Source organism: Panthera tigris, chromosome B2, assembly GCF_018350195.1.
Source record: "Panthera tigris isolate Pti1 chromosome B2, P.tigris_Pti1_mat1.1, whole genome shotgun sequence".
NCBI classification, from domain to species: Eukaryota; Metazoa; Chordata; class Mammalia; order Carnivora; family Felidae; genus Panthera; species Panthera tigris.
The window spans coordinates 142010210-142031481 of NC_056664.1; the positions used below are offsets into that span (position 1 = coordinate 142010210).

Sequence of the window (21272 nt, forward strand, 5' to 3'; positions counted from 1 at the left end):
TGTGTGTGTGTGTGTGTGTGTGTGTGTGTGTGTGTGTTTTGTTTTGTAGACAGCGTATTGTTTGGTCTTGTTTTTTTACTGCCCTGAAAATCTCTTATTTCCTAATTTGCATATTTAGATCAGGAGCTGGCAAATTATGCCTGTGAGTCAGATCTGGTTAGCTGCCTGTTTTTGTAACTAAAGTTTTATTGAAACATCGCTGTGCTCATTCATTTATAGCTTTTCTTTGGCTGCTTTTCCTTTACAAAAGCAGAATTGAGTAGTTGCAACAGAGACCATATGACTCAGAAATCCCCAAATATTTACTCTTTGGCACTCTCTGGAAAAAATTTGCAGACCCTGGTTTAGATTACTTATGGTTTCTTCTTTTTTTTAACTAAAAAAATTTTTTTTCGAGAGAAAGAGCAGGAGCAGGGGAGAGGGGCAGAAAGAGAGAGAGAGAGAGAATGAATCCCAAGCAGGTTCTGTGCTTAGTGCAGGGGCCAAAGCGGGGCTCAATCCCATGAACCTGGGATCATGACCCAAGCCAAAATCCAGAGTTGGACACTCAACTGAGTGAACCACCCAGGCTCCTCTAGATTATTTGTGTTTAATGTAGTTATTGACATGACATGTCTGGATTTAGATTATTTTTTTTTTAATTTTATTTTTTTGTTTTTTCCCTGTTTTTCAATCTTTATTTCCTCTCTCCTGCCTTATTTTGGATTATTGGAATAATTTCTAATATTCCATATTAATTTTCTGTTGAATTTTTCATTATATGTCTTTGTATATGTTTTTAGTGGTGGCTTTAGGAATTGTAATGTACATTTCACAGTCTTAACATTTCACAGCCTAATTAGAACTAATATCACTTCAAGTCAAAGATACATCTATCTACTGTATAGATCCCTTCTTCCTTCATGTTGGAATATCTATTTATTCGGGTTTTCTTTAATCTCTCTCAGAAATGTGTTGCAGTTCTCAGTATAGAGATCTGGCAATTTTTGTTGTTGTTAGATTTAATCCTAGGTATTTATAGTTTTGATACTCTTGTAAATGGTATTCAATTTTTTTATTTCCAAATTTTTGGTTGTAGATATACAGAAATATGGTTGATTTTTGTGTATTAACCTTATAGACAGTGACTTTGATGAATTTATTAATTATCATTTTATTTTAGTTTTTCTATGTTTATAATCATGTCCTCTACAAATACATATAGTTTTACTTCTCCCTGTCCAATATTTATGCCTTTTATTTCTTTTTCTTGCCTTATTGCATTATTTGAGACCTTCAGTACAATGTTGAATGGCGGTGGTGATAGTGGACACCTTCCAAGAGACTTGGAGTGATGAAGGAGATTACTCTCCAGTGTGTTCTGTTTAATTCAGAACTGTTTTTTGTTTGGCATGGTCTGTCATGGGTCCTGGGAGTGACTGAGGTTACCTTACTTATTTCCAAAGACATCAGTTTAGTCTTTTGTAGGCTCCAGTGAGGCAAGAGATCGATAGATGCCCCTGATCTGTATATACCTTCGTTCAAATTAGAAACAGACACTTCTTTGGTTAGATCACTAAAAGAAAAGTTACTCTTTTCTCTGGACTGATAAAGACCTGGCCATGACATAGGGATTGGTGAGCTGAGCCTGAGCTGGATTTCAGCCTTTCTGTCCCTTTGGCTGGGCCTTGGTGCAGCACAAACATTGTGCACTGTTTGGAGAGGAAGATAGGCCAGAGGACTGGAGAACAGAGTCAACCTGCCCTGGGGAGGTGGGTCCCAGCTCATCATTGTCAGCACTAGGAGGAGAGGGCCCATCTTTTGATGCTTCCAAGGGGTTCTGACCCCAAATCATTGATCTAAATCTCTCATATGCAACTGACATTACATACCTTACTTTGTGAAATAGTTTCAAATCCCAATTTAGGGATGTAGCATCACTCCTGTCTTGTTTCTTCAGTGTCCTCTTGCCTTCCCGACTGTTATCTTCCGCCTGCCCTTTCTCCTGATTAGATCATACCACCATCAGCTTGGTCCATGTGAGAATTTGAATGTATAGGATTAGCTGCATTCATAGAAATCCAAGGAGGCAGTGACTTGGGTGTGGAGGGTGAAATCAGAGAAGCTCTCACTCCCTTCTGCTGATAGCCTATTTACCTCTTCTGCTCCTACCTGATTGTATTTACCTGGGGGCATGCATTTCTTTACCTGTCTTTTGTTAAGGGCATTTAAGAACTTTCTGTTACAAAATATAAATGAACCTAGAAGGAAAAAGTCATTATAGGTCTTAATACCATTCTGTGATTCATTAATACAGTATTGTGTATTCATCACCTAGCTTTCTAATGACCCAATCAATATAGTTAAGTTTTGTTGGTGAGAGCAAGTGGAGAGGTGTAAAAAGCCATATGAAATTGGCCATGGGGTTTGAAATTGGCTATGGTTGAAATTGCCAGGGGAGTTTCTTCATCTACAAAATAAGGTTGTGTATATCAGATGTTCTTTTCCAACTCCAATATCCAGTATTCTCAGCATTATCTTCAGAATAGTGGGAGGAAGGTAGATGAAAAGCTAAGCAGGGATCTAACCAAATACGTGGTTACCTGGTACGGTTGGGATCCACCCACCACACCGGGTGCTCAGAAAAGGAAGCCACGCTTCTGGAGTTCTCTGGAGTTCCTTCCCGTTTACTCCTCCTTCCCAGAGGTCTGAGAGACTCCACCCTTAGCCCTTTCGGAATTTGCATCTTTTGCCTTCATCTAAAGTCCTGGTAGTGAGCCAGTGTGGGGAGAAGTGTTGACGCGGATGGCAACCTGTCATAAGGGGTTAAAGACCCTTCTCCATGCTCTGCAATACCCTGGGCATGTGGCCCTGCCCATCATTTTTATAACTATGTTCTATCTTTTCCTGCACTAGGCTATAAACTTCTGGAGCAGACGCTATCTCTCTTATCCATCTTTTTCCTTTCCGTCTTTTGCACGGGGCCTGCTACATAGTAAATGCTCAATTGATGAGCAGTGAATGAATGAATGGGAAGGAGGCAAGAGAGTGAATCAAATTTCCCTAGGTTTATATGTCAGCACTGACTGATTCTTTCCTGCTTGGGACCCTTCACATCCAGTTAGGCACTAAAATCCAATGATTCTTATTTTGCAATGTCTGTTTTTATGACTGCTTCCCCAAGTTCTCCCTTTTCTGGGAGGTTAGCCTCCAGCCCAGCTTCTTCCTTGCCACTTCTCCCTTCCTTATCTGTCCCACACATATCTATCTGCCTAAAGTACATTTCCAGCTTATCACTGGGCTGCTCAGAGTAAAATCCAAATTAATCAGCTGCTCTCCTAGATCCTACCCTCCCTTCCGTCCTATCATTAAATGTGGCTTGAGCTTCTATCTGGCCTCTGGGGAGGAGCTCCACCTAAATTCTCTGCTCCAGCTAGATGGGGTTTCATCATAGTCCTGCCTCCAAGCCCTTGCAAACTATCTCCTGGCCTGTTCCAACTACGTGCACCTTTCTAGGACTTGGTAAGCCCACCTCCTGCAAATACGCCCCTTGGGCATCCCAGGTCACCTCAGACTTGCTTTTCAGAAGCACATAATCACCAAACAGAGTGTAGAATGGGGTTATGTCAACATTGACATGATTTTATGTTTTTTTAATTTATTTTTTGAGAGAGAGAGAGAGAGGGAGAGAGAGTGTGTGTGTGAGTGGGGGAGGGGCAGAGAGAGAGGGGGGTCAGAGGATCCTGGCTCTGCTGACAACAGCAAGCCTGATGTGGGGCACAAATTCGCAAACCCATGAGATCATGACCTGAGCGGGAAGCGACTGAGCCCCCCAAGCACCCTAACATCTACGTGATTTTAAATTGTGGCAACAACCCCCTACAACAACCAGGCTATCCGGGTCAGGAACAGAGAAGTAAGAACAATAAGTGGGGAATGGAGTTGGATCAGGGTCTTTGAGTGGCAGAGTGGGCGGAGCTTGTATGGGCTGACCTTAAAGGCATCACAGAGACTTCCTGTGCCATCCTTAAGACACCTGTGCAGCAGTTGACTTATTTTGCAGAAATCTCCAGAGAATGTCTCCTTAGATTCTGAGCATCCTGAGCGGTCTCCAAGTGCTTTTAAAGAGTCTGTAGAGCCTTTCCTGGGAGCAAGTGTTGAAAGGGAGAAAGCATGGAAAGCCAGGAAAGCTGGCTTCACAGCTCTGTGCCAGGATCCACGCTGTGTGTAGTGCTGGAGTAATGCACAGTCTGATCATTTGTGTGCCAGACAACATTTTTTCTTGGCTCTATCTTTAGTAATTTGTTATCGAGAAAAAGACTCCCAGCAAAATCATGTTTCTTGCACAATCCTAAAGGTGATAAATTGCCCAGGATGATCAGACACCAGAGTGGGTTGACCTGAGATCGAGATCAGGGCACATTGACGTTTGATCAAAATTGAACAGGACCTTTTGGGAACTGATACATATTATCCACTTCCTACTGTGGCATATTGTTTAAGTACTGGAAAGCACAAACAAAACACCCTCTTCTTTTTATTGCAAAAATAACATACATTTGCTGAAAAAAATTAGATAATACAGACAAGCAAAAAATTAAAATCATCCATAACTCTATTTTAGTGCACATCACCGAAATCTTTTATGCTCCTTGCCTCCCTCCCTCTCTCCCTCTCTCCTTCTCTCCTTCCTTTACCCTTCCTTCCTTCCTTCCTTCCTTCCTTCCTTCCTTCCTTCCTTCCTTCCTTCCTTCCTTCCTTTGCAATGGGAGGTGTTTAACCACCGTGCCTGCTTGGTAATTCCTAGAATTAGACCCCTTTCAGTGTCTGTGCTCCCCACCTCTCACCCTCAACCCCCTCCTCTCCTGGGGCACATCCTCCTTCTCTCTGCCTTTTTCTTGCCCTCAGAGGATTTCAGCTGGGGTCATCCGCATGGGTAGGGGCAGAGACCAGGGCAAACCTCAGCATGAAGATGGGCATATCCAATGGCTAAGGAAGGTTCTAACTGGACTCTACAGGCACGGCAGCTGGTATAGCTCTAGGGGCAGCTCGGGGAGGAATGTGGCCTGACAGAAGCCACCGCCACACAGACTATCTCTTTGTCACACCTCTCTCCATACAGTTAACACGTGACTGACCATAGGCTCCAGCGTGCGGTAGTGGTGTTTGGGGGCAGGGATGCACTGGCAGAAAGATTTACTTCATGTTTTAACACACACACAGTAAGGTGCACGAAACACACTTGTCTTAAGCGCATAGCTCAATACAGTTTTACATTTGTGGGTACCTGTATGACTACATTTGAGCTCAAGGTACGAAACATTTCCAGCACAGAAATGTCTCTATGTTCGTTTCCAGTCAATATCCATTTTTCCCTGACTCCTCTCCTCCCCAGACACAAAAAGGCAAACATGATTTGGGCTTCTTTTAAGATGAAGTTTTCATATCTGACTCCTTTTGTTCAAAATAATGCCTGAGATGCATATTGTTTGCAGATATGTTGAAAATCTTATCAGCTTCTTATTTTGCCAAAAAGGAATCATCTTGTGCATATTGTTTGTCACCGGTCTCCCCATTTAGCATATTGGCAACAGTTTCCCTGGTCTTTAGCATTCTTGTGCTGCAGACTTTTCAAAGTCCGGATGATGTTCTGTATGATGTATGTGCCGTAATTTATTTGGCCGGCCCTCCATTGTTCCACAGGAGATCATGTCCTTTTTAAAAAATTACAGACAATAATTCATTGGACACTCTTGCAATTAAGTCTTTGTGCACCTACTTAATTATTCCTCGAGGATCAACTCAGAAGTAGAATCACTCTGTCAAAGGTTGTATACATTTTTAAAGCTCTGTTATCCAGAAAGGTTGTACTAATTTTCCATTAGCAGCAGCAGTGAATGAGAGGGCCTCTGTCTCCTCAAATCTTTACCATCCCGGGCATTTTGTTTTGAATAGTTGCCAATATATAGGTGAAATGGACCTTTTTGAAAAGTAATTTAAAAAATTTAAAGTATCTCATTTTAATTTGCGTTTCTTCAATTACAAATGTGGTCAAACCCTTGTGTATTTATTAACCTCCTCTTCTGTCTTGAGACTCTTGATGTCTGTCAGGCAGGGCTCAGCTGTAGATAACAGAAACCACTCTTTCTATTGTTTTCCTTTCTTTTTTTCTTAATGTTTATTTCTGAGAGAAGGGAGAGAGAGCATGAGCAGGGGGAGGGGCAAAGAGAGAGGAGAGAGAGAATCCTCAGCAGGCTGCGTGTTGTCAGCACAGAGCCCCACGCGGGCTCAAACCCACAAACTGTGAGATCATGACCTGAGTTGAAGTCACACACTTATCCCACTGAGCCACCCAGGTGCCCCAGCACTCCTTCTAGGTTAAGGAGGAAGAGCTAGACAAAGGGAATTAGCTTCTTACAGAATCCCTGGAAGGGCTGGAGGAGCAGGAATCCTGCGCTAGGCTTCCAGAAACAACTCTGAGAATGAAGCCTTGGGTCCTGTTCCCAACACACACCGCGCTGTGAAGTAGGCCGGGACCGCTGCTAATTCTGCCATCGGAACAGACAACAGCAACAGAGTGAAAACAACCCAAGTCACAAAATACCTAGAAATGCTAAGTTAATGCAACAAACATCCTATCAAGTATATATGAGGTCAGGAGGAGGTCGTGGAGACTCCCTGGGGCCACAAATGGAAAGAGAGCAGGAAACGGGGGTTTGAAATCAAACGCTAAGGCCTTGCGCGGGTGCTTAGTCTGGTAACCTAGGTGCTTGGATGGTGCGTGGGTTTGAGAGCCTATGCCTCGTTAGGGGGATGAAACTGAGGGTTTGAAGACCCCCCCCCCCCCGCCCCAAGGGCTATGTCCCTGGGAAAGAATGGACTGAATAAAAAAAAAAAAAATCTGACTTTTAGCAAAGAGAAATAACGAAATTTGTCTTTGCCCATGCTGGGCCGGGCGGGGTGGGGGGGTGCGGAGGCGGGGTGTCCTGGGGCGGGGAAGGAGCTTCTGAGAATTCATAACCATACATTGCCACTTGTATGGGTTTTGGGCTTGAGGTTTGAATCTACACTGAGTTGGTAACAATTTAGGATATGTCACAGAGGCTGTGCAGATCTTTCTGGGGAGACACAGCCTCAATCTAGGCCTTATAGGAAAACTCCAGCTGAATATACTGTCTCGCTCCAAAATTAAAAAGATGAAGAAACAACCTGCCATAAATTAAAATTAACAGAAACTCCTAAAAACTTATGATTCTGGATTTATCAAATCCAGACTATAAGACAAGAATGTCTAAAATGTTTCATTAAATTTAAAATACACACAAGAGGAGTGCCTGAGTGGCTCAGTCGGTTAAGTGACCAATTCTTGATTTCTGCTCAGGTCATGATCTCTCTGTTGCTGAGTTTGAGCCCTGCATCAGGCTCTGCACTGATAGCTACCAGCGCAGAGCCTGCTTGAGATGCTCTCTCTCCTTTTCTCTCTGCCCCTCTTCTGCTTGCGGTCTCTCTCTCTCAAAATAAAAAGGCATTTTAAAAAATTTAAAAATATAAAATAAAAATAAAGTGAACTATACACAAGAAAGGAACAAGAGATACTATATAATAGTATAATATGCATGCCAAAAAGTACACAAATTGTAAGTGTATAGCTTGGTGAAATTTCACAATCTGAACATCTCCCATATTTCCTGTAGTCATTACCCATACCTCTCCTAAGGATAACTACTATCCTGACTTCTAATAGCACAGATTAGTTTTAGGCTGATTTGAAAAAGCACCAAATAAAATAAGAGCTTGAAAGTATAGTCAATGAAATTCAAAAAACAAATCACCAAATGCATTAAATAGTTTTGATATATCTAAAGAAAGATTTAGGGAATTAATCAAATTAGAGCTGAAGAATTTTCCAGAACACAGCACAGAGAAACGAAATAATGGAGAAAAGGCAGGAGTTACCAGATATGTTTCCAATAAAACTTCCAGAAGAACAGTGGAGAGAACAGGTAAAAGGTGTTTTTTTTTTCAACAAGAGAATTTCTGGCAATTTTTCATAATTGCTAAAAGCTATGAGTCTTTAGATTCGTGAATAATAGCGAGTCCCAAGCAGAATAAATAAAACGAACACCTTGACTCAGCACCATGGTACAGAGATCACTGAAGAAAACCAGAACCACATGCAGCCACGGAAAAGACAGGTGCCTTATGAAGGCAGAGCAGTGAGTTCAACACCAGATTCCTCAAAGGTGACAGTGGAAGTGGAGGCAGGAGAGGGGCGGTGCCTTCCAAATGCAGAGACACAGTAGTAGCTGGTAAATAGAATTATACGTTTGGCTAATTTATCCTTCAAGAATGTGGGTGCAAAGAAGATGTTTTCAGACCTCCCCCCCAACACCCCCACAAACAAAACAGACAAATACAAAAACAACAAACAAAGGCAGCAAAAACTATTGAGCATTTACTGCCTGCACAGCTTCACTGAGAGAACTTCTAAAGCATGTGATCCACAAGAAGGAAAATAATTCCAGAAGGAAGTTCTTAAATGCAAGAAGCAAAACTGAGTGAACAAAACTGGTAAGCATATGTGAAGGTCTTTGTAACCTCAGCCTACAATAAGATCTGATTTGGGAGTTAAAAGACAAGGTCAGATTAAAATCCTGGATCACAAAAACATGTGTGATGGGAGAGGAAAATTAGACTTCAAATATTTTAAAGTCCTCATATTTTTGGGAAGAATAGCCTAGATACTTATTAGTTCTATGCTTTGTTAATTATGAATGTTAGAAATCAAAGGCTGAGCACTAAAAGAATAGAATTTGAGCAGTGTTCCTCAAAGTGTGCTCCCTGGGCCAGTATTATCAGCAGCACAGAGAAACATTTTTTAGAAATGAAAATTATCGGGTTCTGTCCCAGAAATCTAAATCAGAAGTGCTCGTTTGGAGACCAGCAATCTGTGTTTCAACAAGGTCCTCAGGTGGTTCTGATGCCACTAACATTTGAGAACCATGGAATTAACTATATACGTTTGAACCCAGTGGAGGGAAAACAACTAAGTCAAACTTCTTTTTTTTTTTTTTTTTAATGCTTATTTATTTTTGAGAGCATGAGAGGGGAGGGGCAGAGAGAGAACGGGACAGAGGATCTGAAGCTGGCTCTGTTCTGACAGCAGAGAGGTCCATGCTGGGCTCGAGCCCACGAACTGTGAGATCATGACCTGACCTGAACCAAAATGGACACTTAACTGACTGAGCCACCCAGACACCCCCTAAGTCAAACTTCTTAATCCAAAATAAGGTAGAGAAGGAGAAAAAAAAAATGGTAGCATAAAATGAGCAGGGGAAAGGGCAAAATAGAAACAATCCCAAGTATATCAATACTAATACTAGTACTACTAATAAAAAATATTGATAGACCAAATTTGCCTCTTAAGACAGAATTTTAGATTGATTTTTGACAAATCTATATGCTGTTTATAAGAGACATGAAAAAATTGAAAGTAAAAAAATGAAAAAATATATGTAAGGAAAATAGGAAAACATGATTTCACAAAGTTGTCCATTCTAAATCTATCTAAATTCAATTCTAATTGAATCCTAATAAAATTCTAAACCAGGGGCGCCTGGGTGGCTCAGTTTGTTGGGCATCCAACTTTGGCTCAGGTCATGATCTCACGGTTCTAGCCCCACGTCGGGCTCTGTGCTGACAGCTCAGAGCCTGGAGCTTGCTTCAGATTCTGTGCCTCTCTCTGCCCCTCCCCCACTTGCGCTCTGTCTCTCTCTCTCTCTCTCTCTCTCAAAAATAAATAACATTAAAAAAAATTCTAAACCAGGGGTTTCTGGGATCTTGACAAGCTGATTTTACAATTTTGTAGAAAAACAAAGTGCCAGGATAACTAGATTAGAAGAAACACAGGTTTAGCATTGTTTACTAGGATAAGTGGTCCAGAGTGGCATTGGTGAAGACACAGACAAGTAGATGAATGGTGTAGAGTGGAAAGCACAGAAAAATACCCATGTGTACATGGAAATTTGATAAACCTCCAAAGGCATGGAAGATCAGTGGGGAAAGAATGGTGTGCAGACAATTGGTTAATCAGATGGGAAAAAATAAGATTGAATCTTCAGAGGCGCCTGGCTGGCTCAGTCAGAAGAGCATGCGACTCTTGATCTCAGGATTGTGAGTTTGAGCCCCATGTTAGGTGTAGAAGTTACTTAAAAATAAAATCTTTAAAAAAAGTGTAAGTTTTACACATATTAAAAAAAAAAAGATTGAATCTTCACATCTTCACATTATAAATAAAAATCAGTCCCAGGGTAGATTAAAGATCCTAATAGGAAAGACAAAAATTTCCACCTTTAAGAAAAAATGGTAAGACTTCTTACAAATCACAAAAAAAAAAGCATAAATAACAAGATTGAGAACTTCCTGGTATTAAATTTCAAAACTTCATCCCATGACAAAATTCAGGAATAAAAAGATAAGTCATCGACTCTGAGAAGTTACGTGCAACGTATTTTATCTACAAGTACCAGCAGCAAAAGGTTAATAGACAGGATACATGCAGAACTGTTAATCAGGAAGATGAACAACCCAGTGGAAAAAGACAGGCAATTCGCTCAAGACAAAAACAAAATGGAAAACTAATAGAGAAAGTTCCTGGTAATCAGGCAAAAGAACATTAAAACCACAATGAAATCTTTTATACCCTTCAGATCGATGCAAATTCCAACTCTCGATGGGATGGGATCAACTACTGGCGTGGATGAGACGCAAACCGTCCAGAATGTAATCTGCTGACCACTTGGTAGAGTAATATTTAAATATGTAACCAATTGAAAAAATACAGAGATGACGAGATCCCAGTAATTCTTCGCTTGGGTACATACCCTAGACAAGCCCTTACACATGACAAGGAGACATGTACAGGACTATCTAAAATATCACTCTTTTACAGTGGAAAATTGCAAACATGAAATTACCATCATCTGGAGAATGGATAGATCGTGGAATACTGAATGGATAAATCTCACAATAGTGCGTGGAAATGTAAACTGCAGAAGAATACATACTGTCCCAGACATATATACCAGTCCCAGTCTTCGACTGGGGAATATGGGACCCCCGTCCTGGGTCCCCCTGTCTAGGAGTCCCTGTACTTTCGATCACCTTCCTTGGCATGGTTTACCTCCCCCACCAGTGCCTGGGACTGGGGCTGCCTGCCCTGTGGGCAGGGAGGTCAGCGCTTGGACAGAGACCTGCGTGGACCTCCGTCTTCACACCCCCCTGCACGGCACACGTTGTTGCTCAGATGTCAGAGGAGCTCTAGACTGTGCCTTTCTGTGCCAAGCTAGGTTCCAGCAAGGGCTGTCAGCAGACCGTTCCAGCTGGCTGCTGCCCTTTCTCTTTCGCGGCGCAGAGCAAGACGGGGCTGCCAGCGTGGTGCTGACACACGAATATGGGCAACTCAAATTATTTATGTAGACAGGGCCCCTGCAGAATTCAGTTCAAGGTGGGAGTTGCTTCTTGAAGGGAGAGAATTAGGTTAGGGTTAGAATTACGTTGGGAACTCGTCTTGAAATGTTTTATTCCTTGAGCTGTGTGGTGGAGGATAAAAGGCACTGATTGCATTACTTTTTTATGCCTTTGTGTATGTTTGAAATATTTCATAAAATTTAAAAAAAGGGGGAAGAAAGAAAAGAAGCCACTTAAGCCCCTCGCTGCCTGTGTGGGGGATGGGTCAGCTGGGCTTCCGTGGTGACTGCGGTGGGAGGGGGCAGGGGGAGAGCATGCGCCCCTCTGCACTTCCCCCCATCCCTGCAGCTCCCGGTGCCGGCGGTCTCGTGTGGCTTTTCAGGGCTGTGTTAGCCCCTTCACCAGCACATACTTGCTGCACACTTAAGTCTTGCAAATGGAAAGAAAATTCCACGGCAAGTTAAAAGTCATCCCAGGTTTGAGTCTTGGACAAGACTGGTGAAAAATGGTTTTTCATCGAATTCAATCCAGCCATAGGCACTTGTACTGCGTTGAGACGCATCTTACGTATTGAGATCTAGGAGTTTTCATTTGGTGATTCTTCCCAGTGTCTCAGGACAGGGAGGAAATCTCCTGAGATAAAAAAGCCACGCTGGGAAACGGGCCCCTTGCTAAGTTCCCTCCTGGAAGCGGCGCCTCCCCGTGTGGGACGCTTTTTCTCCTAAGTGAGGTTTCAGTTCCAAGCCAGACCAGTTCTGCAGCATGCTTTTGTACCTTTCCAGAGACCGATCTGAATCAGCTTGCCAAGGCTTTAAAACCCACTGGATTCTTTCGTTACTTAAAAAGCCTCTTTCTCTGGAAAGCCTTTGAGCGAATCATAAAATTAACATCTAAAAAGACTTAGCAGCCACTGAACCCGGAAGGCTGTGGGCTTGATAGGCCGCGCGGTAACAGACCTTCCTAAGGGCAGTTTGGCTCGGGAGGCAGCTTTGCAGGTGGAAAGAAGGCGGCTGCTCAGAGGTGGAGGTGCCCAGGCCCGGGAGGCGGTGGGGGGAGGGAGCAGTAGTACCCTAGGCCAGAGCCCCAACCCTCCCGGCCCTCCCCCTGCCCCCTCTCTGTTCCAGTGCACAGTTGATTAGCGGGCACCCCGCCCCCCTCCCTGTTCATCCTTTCTCTGGCTCGGTTCTAAGCAGACATCAACAAATGTTTAAACAAAGCAGGAGGGAAGCCAATTTTAGTTACTTTCACTTCCCCGCAATTTTTTTTTTTTTTTATTGCTTCAGTTAGGTGTAACAAATTTTTGAATTTACATTTTCAATTCTATTTTAGACCTGTTCTCTAAACTGTTAGACTGTAGACATTTTCTTTTTAATGAAAAAGAAAAGATTGACTTGGGGATTCACATTCAAAGCGTTTGATTAATCGGGGCTTGGTTTAGCATTCAAGAACATTGTCCTGCCATTTTCCACTTCTTTGTTTTTTTGCCCTAGATTTTTCTTTACCTCTTTTGTCTCCTGTATCTTTCCAGTTCTGTGGACTTCTCTGAGGGGAAGAGGGCTCTGAGGATTGAAGAAAGGAAAGCTCTTCTTTAGTCATTTATTACTAACAGGACTTCTGATGACTGAGTTTTCTTGCATATTTGGCCCCTCTACGTCTACCTGTAGAAATTCAGGTAACCCTGATGAGGGGGGTGGGTGGAGAGAATAAATCACATTTCTCTTTTCCCTGACTTTGTGATGGATCGTGGTCTCCGTAACAGTCCTGCCAAAACCTGCAGCTTAGAAAGTGAAGGAGGTGGAGAGGAGCCAGGCTAGGCTGGGGGGTCGGGTGGGGTGGGGTGGGGTTCTAGAAGGTAGGTAGCTATTCATTTTTGGGTGTGCCTTTTGTCAAGAGTAGCTGCATTCTAAAGACTAACACTGCAGCTCAAGGGTCTGGAGGATGAGATTTGTAAATCTGAAAGATGTTTCAAAGGCCAAAGTGCATTGCTCATGCAGTGTGTCTACAGAGAATGTCTTCCTTGGACAGATGGAAGTCCTCCAGGCGAGGCAGACCCCTGGTTCCTGCCCTCAGTGGCACATCTCTGCCAGCCTGTCCAATAAAAGGGACAAACAACGCTGGTTATGGTTCACTGTATTGGGGCACCAGGGTGAGCTCCACGCTGGGTTATATCCGGTGGCCTGGGTGCCCAGGGAAGGGGGCCTCTTCCTCTTTCAAGTCTTCCTCGAGATTCAGGTACATTGGAAAACTCACTCCCAAGAACTTCTGGGACTTTGTCACTCTGGTTAAGGGGATGAGATGGATATTGGGAGGTTACCCAACAACCTTTTAACTTTCTGCATTCTAATATTTTCCTGTAATGTGCGACGCAATCTCCTGACTTCAACTGTTGTGTTGTGATATCACACTTGTATGGGCTGCATAGCCTCCCTCGGTGGACAGTGGCAGTGCGAGCCCATGTCCCCTGTCACTTCTAGGCTAGCTCTTCTCTTTCTACTGTGGGTTACACTGTTAATGTTGGTCATTTTTAAAAAAATTATTTATTATTTTTTAAGTCAACTCTACCTCCAAGGTGGGGCTCAAACTCATGACTCCAAGATCAAGAGTCACATGCTCTCCTGCGGGAGCCAGCCAGGTTGCTTGGATATTGGTCACTTCCAGTGCCGCCTTTCACAAACCCCACCCTGCTGTTTTGGGAATTTGTCCTGCTCTTCACATTCTCCCGTCTTTTCTTCAGTTGTGGCTCCTTGAGTTGGGGCAGAAAAAGGCTGCCATTTTATAGACATTGCCGGCTGGTGATGACCCTTCTGGTCTTCCGGGGAGAGGACTATCTATAAGGGGGTACGCATCTGGCTCTTCTCTTTTTCAAGTAGGCCTGGCCCTTGGGCCTGCCAGCCTAGGTTAGCTTAGCCAGCAACCCCCTCCCCTGCAGTGATGTGTGGAGTCCTGTGTGACCAGATTCCTCACCCCCCAGCCCCCAGGCAATGGATGCCTGCTCACCTAGCCTGCCTTCAGCAAGGATCCGGTTGGCTCCTTTTAACCAAATCTTCCTCACTTCTGATGTTTCCACCTGGTCAGCTTTCCATCCACGGACCCCCACTGGCCCTTGGCTATAAATCCCCACTTTTCTTGTTGTATTACTGCAAAAGCCCATTGCAGCGATCCCCACACATATTGAGATGGTCCCTAACAAAGTCCATCTTATCACTTTAAGTATCAGAATGATTTTTTTTTTCTTAACGGTTGGACGAATCAGTTGCTGCGTGCCATGTGCAATGGGCAAGTTCGTGGTTGCTGGCGCTTAGGCCTTCCTGTGCTTTGCCATCAGAGGAGTCATATTTGTGTGTAAATGACAGGATAAGCTATTGAGACATTATGTTTTGTCTTGTCTTTTGGGAAATCTGAGAGTTCCTTTTCTGATTCCCAGATAGGAATATGTAATTGTTCCTTTTCCTGTTCTCAGAAAGGCAGCCAAGCGTTTATGTCCTAAGGCCTGGATCAAGAATTGTAAAATTCAATTCTCACAAGTAGGTAATGTAAGTTTGTGACGTAGCCCCAGTGCGGCAATAGAGAGTGGTGGAGATTGTGGCAAGCAGGGAACTCTTGTCCCAAAGCAAAGCTCCCACCAGCCATGGCATGTGCGAATGTGCACCTGCTATTTCCAGAGCACCCGACTTTTATTTTTACCTTTTTGTTTAAAAATTTTTTTTTATTTGGGGCTCCTGGGTGGCTCAGTCGGTTAAGCGTCTGACTTCAGCTCAGGTCACGATCTCATGGTTTGTGAGTTCAAGCCCCGCGTCGGGCTCTGTGCTGACAGCTCCGAGCCTGGAGCCTGCTTCAGATTCTGTGTGTCCCTCGATCTCTGCCCCTCCCCCATGCACATTCTGTCTGTCTGTCTGTCTCTCTCTCTCAAAAATAAATAAACATTAAGTTTTTTTTTTAATTTTAGAGATAGAGAGTGTGCGAGCAGGGGAAAAGGGCAGAGAGAGAGAGAGAGAGAGAGAGAGAGAGAGAGAATCCCACAGGACTCTAGCCCATGACCCTGGGATCATGACCTGAGCTGAAATCAAGAGTTGGATGCTCAACCGACTCAGCTACCCAGGCACCCCACTATTACCAGAGCACCTGATTTTTAAATAGAAAATAGGAAGCTGGATATCTACGTGAAAATTCTAGGTTTTTTTAAGTGTTGGCAAGCAACAAAAGCAAACAAACACAGTAGGGACAAAACACCCCAAAATTTTGCTTTCAGGCATGTGGTTTGTAATATCTTGTTACCCCTCTAGTTGAGGGAAGGCAGTTAGGAGGCTGAAATTGCTCCCACACCTCCTCCACCACGAGTACAGAGGAAGAAGGCTGCTTCTTGGACAGGAAGAGGAGGGGTGGGCAGCGGGGGATGGCTTGAGTTTAGGCCCATAGGAGTTTCCAAAACTATGCCCTGCATATCCACAGGGTGTTGGATGGGTCCCCTGAGTCACGTGCCCTTGGAGAGTAGCCAGCCTGACCTGCAAGCCTTGGCTTAGATCTTCATGCTGATCCTCAGTCAGAAAGGAGCATGTGCAACCGGCCTTCATGACATCCACGTGGCCTTTTTTCCAGTTCTCTGGACTGCTGGGGCCCAGGGGTTCCTGCACGAGCCTAAAGGCTCAGAGAGAGGGGAATCCCCAAAGCACAGCTCAGGCAGGATTTTCTGCCAGGTTGGTGGTTCAAGGCCAAGACATATTTAATTGGTTTAGAAAATAGAGATGCAAATATATGCCAGGTATCTTTGTATGCCAGTATGTGTGTGCATAATATCTCTTGTTTGGGGCCCAGCTTGGAACCCCGAGAGTTTTGAAGATGTGGCTGCCTGAGAGTCAAGGCTTCACTCTGCAAAGATTTCCTCCTCCTTTAAAACTACCTGTAGGGGCACCTGGGTGGCTCCGTGGGTTAAGTGTCTGACTCGATTTCAGCTCGGGTCATGATCTCATGGTCATGGGTTCGAGCCCCTTGTCAGGCTCTGTGCTGACAGCTTGGAGCCTGCTTGGGATTCTTTCTCTCTCCCTCTCTCTCTGCCCCTCCCCTGTTCATGCTCTCTCTCTCTCTCAAAAATAAATAAACATTAATAAATTAAAAAATCTACCTGTAGTTGTTAGAAATGCTAGGGACGTCCGTATCACTTTCTGCATGTGAGCAGAACTTAGGAAACCGGGCAGGTGCCTCCTCGTCCTGTGCAAACACACTGCTGACTTACCTGCCCTCTGCTACCTGAGCCACCAAGTTTTCATTGCTCTGTCATTTATCTTATAATACTTCATCTCCCCCAGCTGAGTCTCTTCTTAAGAATTTCGGATGTTTAAAATGGAATTTAGTGATGTTTTCACACCAAAATCTTCTTTATTTGGAATTTTGGGAACTTTGGGAGCAGAGGTTGTTTGGTTATAAGGCTTTTATTCTTAACTTCCTCTGCACACTCAGAACCTTTTGCGATGGGAATGAATTTGCAGTAACTTGTGTCCGCGGTGAAGGCTAACATGTGATTCTCAAAAAATCCTGTTTATATGGAGAATAAACGAGGTCCAGAACACTGTGTCCCATCCGTGAAACAAAATGTACATTTCCTAGGAGGAGGCACATCTCTCATTTTCAAAGCCTGAGCGGATGGTTCTGGAATGGTGATTCCAGCTGTTTGAATTTAGGGCCCTGGAAAGGTTCCTCCGAAGGCAATTCAAGGGCGTTGCCTCTTAGTGGCTGGGGTTGTTCTCCTGAGATGTAGCAATTAAATAAGGGCCAGGAATGTCCGACTTTTCTTGAATTGTGAGTTTCAGAGTTTACCTTCATTTGAGTCCTTATGTTTGTGACTGCATTTTAGGAACTGAATATGCCAGGGATGTAATAGCGTGTTGACCTGTGCCTTTGGCACTTGCTTGTGGCCTTTCTTACTGGATCGCCCCATCGCAGCCTTGACTGTTCAGCTCAATTCATTACTTATTTGACATGAAACATTGTCAGTGAGTCTAATGGAAAATTCCACTAAAGAAGGAAAAAACATCTCTAATATGGAACAGCGAGCTATTGATTAAAGCTGCCATGTGCCCTCAGAGCTCCTTTCTTCGATAATGCCTAAAACAGATCAAGGTTAACATGGTAAGCTCCACGCAGGCTGCCTTTCCGGCATTTTCACTTGCCACTTGGGAACAACCTGGCCCCTTGCTCAACGTCTATATTGTCATCCAGGTGAATCACCCCTTTTGCCTTTGTGTTATTTTTTATAGGGTGTTACCTCTTAACAGTCCAAACGTCGGGCTGGCTTTAAGTACAGAGGTGATGGACTAATGTCCCAACTGCCTCACGTGGACCACGCAGGTGACCCCGAGGACTGCGGGCTGGGACAAGGCAGTCACTCTCACCAAGATGCCACCTGGGACTCTGACCTTGTGAGTACAAGCGGAGGGAGTTGTGAGGTGACAGAATCCAGCATTCTTCTTTCATGTAATAATTGCATACGATTTCTGCAAATTCATGGGATCCCGAAAAACACTCATAAACACGGCACATAGTATTTAGTGGGATGCACCGGGCCCTTTTCTAAGTGCTTGTAACCAGCTGACTTCCTTCATCCGCATAAAAACGCTGAGAGGAAGGTGCTGCCATTAGGCCCACATGGCGGTCGGGGACACAGGCCCCTCAGGCTCCTGAGGGGCAAAGCTGGGCCTGGTGCCCAGGCAGCGGGTCCAACCACTCTACTGCTTTCCTTTGTAGACCCCGTTTGCAGTCATTCGTTCACCTAAGTCACAGGAAAGCCTTGTGTTTTCAAAATCTGCATCTACTTTCCACCACAAAAAATATCAGGTTGCTCAGAGAATAAGGGCTCTCACCACAGCCGTGGTGACTTCCTCATTCTGACTGCATTCATTTATTCAAAAAACATACAATGGGGATGTGTTATGTGCTGGGCACTGTGCTAGACGCTCGAAATATGTTGTATTCATAATAAATATGTGGGCAAAATATAGAAGCTACTCAAAACAGAGATTCCTGCCCACATGGAGCCCGGTGGTCCTAGAGGGTAACTCAGCTGAGCGCTGGAAGTCGGAGACACGGTAGATGCCTCAGACTAGCAGATAACAGGTCTTGTTGTTAAAAAGCATGAGCTTTAGGGGCACCTGGGTGGCTCAGGTGGTTAAGTGTCCGACTTCGGTTCAGGTCATGATCTCCCCATTGCTGGGTTTGGCAATCTGCACAACCCCCCTCCCTCCCCCGGCAGGTTCTATGCTGACAGCTTGGAGCGACACTCTCTCTCTCAAAAATAATAAAATAAAAAATTAATAATTACTAGCTTTAAAGGCACCTTACCCAGGGCAGACCCCTGAGTGATTGCAGTGGGGAACTTACACTTCAGTCCCTCTGCCAGAGTCTTCTTGATTTTTCTTTGGATTCTAGTAGTTTTCCTATCCTGCCTCCCAAAGGGCCATGCTATCTTCCTAAGTCACAGCCCCTCCTGATCAGACACTGTCCATCCTCCCATCCACTCATCCATCCACCCATCCATCAAGTTTCTTTTCCTTTTTTAAGTTTTATTTATTTTCTAATCTCTACACCCAACTTGGGGCTGGAACTCATGACCATGAGATCAAGAGTCTCCCGCTCTTCTGACTGAGCCAGTTAGGCACCTCTATCCAGTGAATTTCTTCAGTCACTCATTTATAACTTCTTCTCGTGTTCCTCCTGGCTGCGGGTGCTGCAGTGGGCCCCAGGGACACTCGGGCGAACGAGACGGCCCGTGGCCCTCAGTTGAGCAGCAGCAGGACGTTCAAATGGCCACACCGTGCATGTGTGAAGAGGGAAGAAAGCGTGATGACACGATCTGGGTGTGGATTTCAAGGTAGAAATGGAACAAATGTTGAGAAACATCTTTAAAAAGATTGCCTTTGCAGAATTGTTTCCGGTTTCTCCAAGTCTCTTCCTAGCACCTGGCAGAACGTTAGCACAGGAAAGGGATTTGGTCCCGCAGCCCACCCTGGGGGTTGTTGTTTAATAGAGACTTGAAGGTGGCCTCAGGCTGAGCACCTCTCCTTAGATGTTTCCGACACACAACCTGCACACACAGGGAGAAGGCTGTTGTGGTTCAAATGGGTGTTTAAAGTGAGTGTGCAGGGGCGCCTGGGTGGCCCAGTCAGTTAAGCGTCTGACTCTTGATCTCAGCTCAGGTCTTGATCTCAGGGCTGTGAGTTTGGGCCCCAGGTTGGGCTCTTAGCCGGGCACGAAGCCTACTTAAAAACAAACAGACAGACAAACAAGTGGGCTGTGCCTTCATCTCTGACCAGTCATCCCCACTCCAGTCACTTTGATGAGGGCACAGTGGTAGGAACTCTAGAATATATACTCAGTTAGCCTTAGAATTCTTTTGCAATAAGTTCTTGGTCCAAAGAAAGAAACTGGGCCAGATGATGACCAGGTTTGCATTTAAAGTTATTGGAAGGGGCTTCTGGGTGACTCGGTTGAGCGTCTGACTGAGGCTCAGGTCATGATCTCGTGGTTCGTGGGTTCGAGCCCCACATCAGGCTCTGCGATGACAATGTGGAGCCTGATTTGGATTCTCTCTGTGTCTCCCTCTCCCTGCCCCTCCCCCATTCATGTTCTTGCTCTCTGTCAGAAATAAACATTAAAAAATATTTTTGAAAAAGTCATTTGAAGCCTTTCTCCCTCTCTTCCCCCCTGCCCCCACTTCTCTTCATTCCCCCTCCCCCGGTACGGAGCCTGGCCAGAAGGTCTGGGTAGTGAGAGTGCAGGCTACTCAGCCGCTGTGTCATTCCCTGCCCGGGGAAAGGAGAAGCTTCTGTGGCTTACCCACCAGACTTCTGACGAGGAGATTCGTCTTAGGTCAGAGAGGTAAAAACGAATGGAGAGACTGCCCTCTTCCAATTGTGCTCTTTCCTCAGGAAACACGTAGATGTAGTTGGTCGAGTCCTCTAGGGTAAGGATCAGTGCTAGAAATAGCTTGGAGCTGTTAGGATTATTCTTTTATTGTGGTAGACCATTAAACATCTTCATCGAATTACCCATTTGAATTATGAACCAATCCTAGGTCCGTTCCGTGGGGCCCAGAGGTTATTCCATGACAGGCCATGCGAAATCAAGTATGGGCATGTTCACGTGAACTTTGCCAGCCAGCCATTTCTTGATAAGAATCTCATGAAGCAAAGACCTCGCATTTTTGTCACACACACACACTTTTTTCCCCCCTTCAGGGTATAAAGATGTTTTAGAAGACATAATAGCTCGACTTCACAGAGGACCACAGAAATTCACACCTGAGCTTGGATCGGTCACAGATACAAAGATGACTCATCACTTCCCAGAGAACGCTCTCCTTCATGTGGGAACGTCCAGGCTGCTTGTTCCCCTTCTGCTGAAGTGGGGAGTCTGTAGAAATATTATGCCACGCTTGACATCAGGCCTACATATTGGCATGTCTCCCACCCCACTTCCTGGATGTGAGCATTCCCCCAGCCCCTTGGAGGAGATAAGTTATCTTTCCCATCTTGACTCACTCATGTAACAGGAATCAGAAGCTCACATCCCAAGTAGGGGTTGGACCACGAGGTTATGGCCCTTCAGCTGGCGAACACAGAAACGAATTGAGAGGTGGCCATTACTGCAATGCACCGGTGTTGCCGATAGGAGAGTCAACTCTTGCACATACAATATGGATGAGCCCCGACATAAGTAGGCTGAGTGAAAGAGGCCAAACAAAACAAGTGTATACTGTGTGGCTCAATTTGTATAAAATTTTAGACGATGCAGACACATCTGCCGAGTCAGAAAGCAGATCGGTGGTTGCCTGA

The 21272-nt window shown here is 44.6% G+C and overlaps 1 long non-coding RNA gene across 1 annotated transcript; it reads left to right on the forward strand.

The window, feature by feature from the left end:
- The first annotated feature begins 17521 nt into the window (after positions 1-17521).
- On the forward strand, positions 17522-20825 carry LOC107181079. The gene is made up of 3 exons (XR_001511870.2): positions 17522-17571; positions 17700-17861; positions 20676-20825. It is a non-coding gene; the product is annotated as an uncharacterized LOC107181079 (long non-coding RNA).
- Positions 20826-21272: the final 447 nt, after the last annotated feature.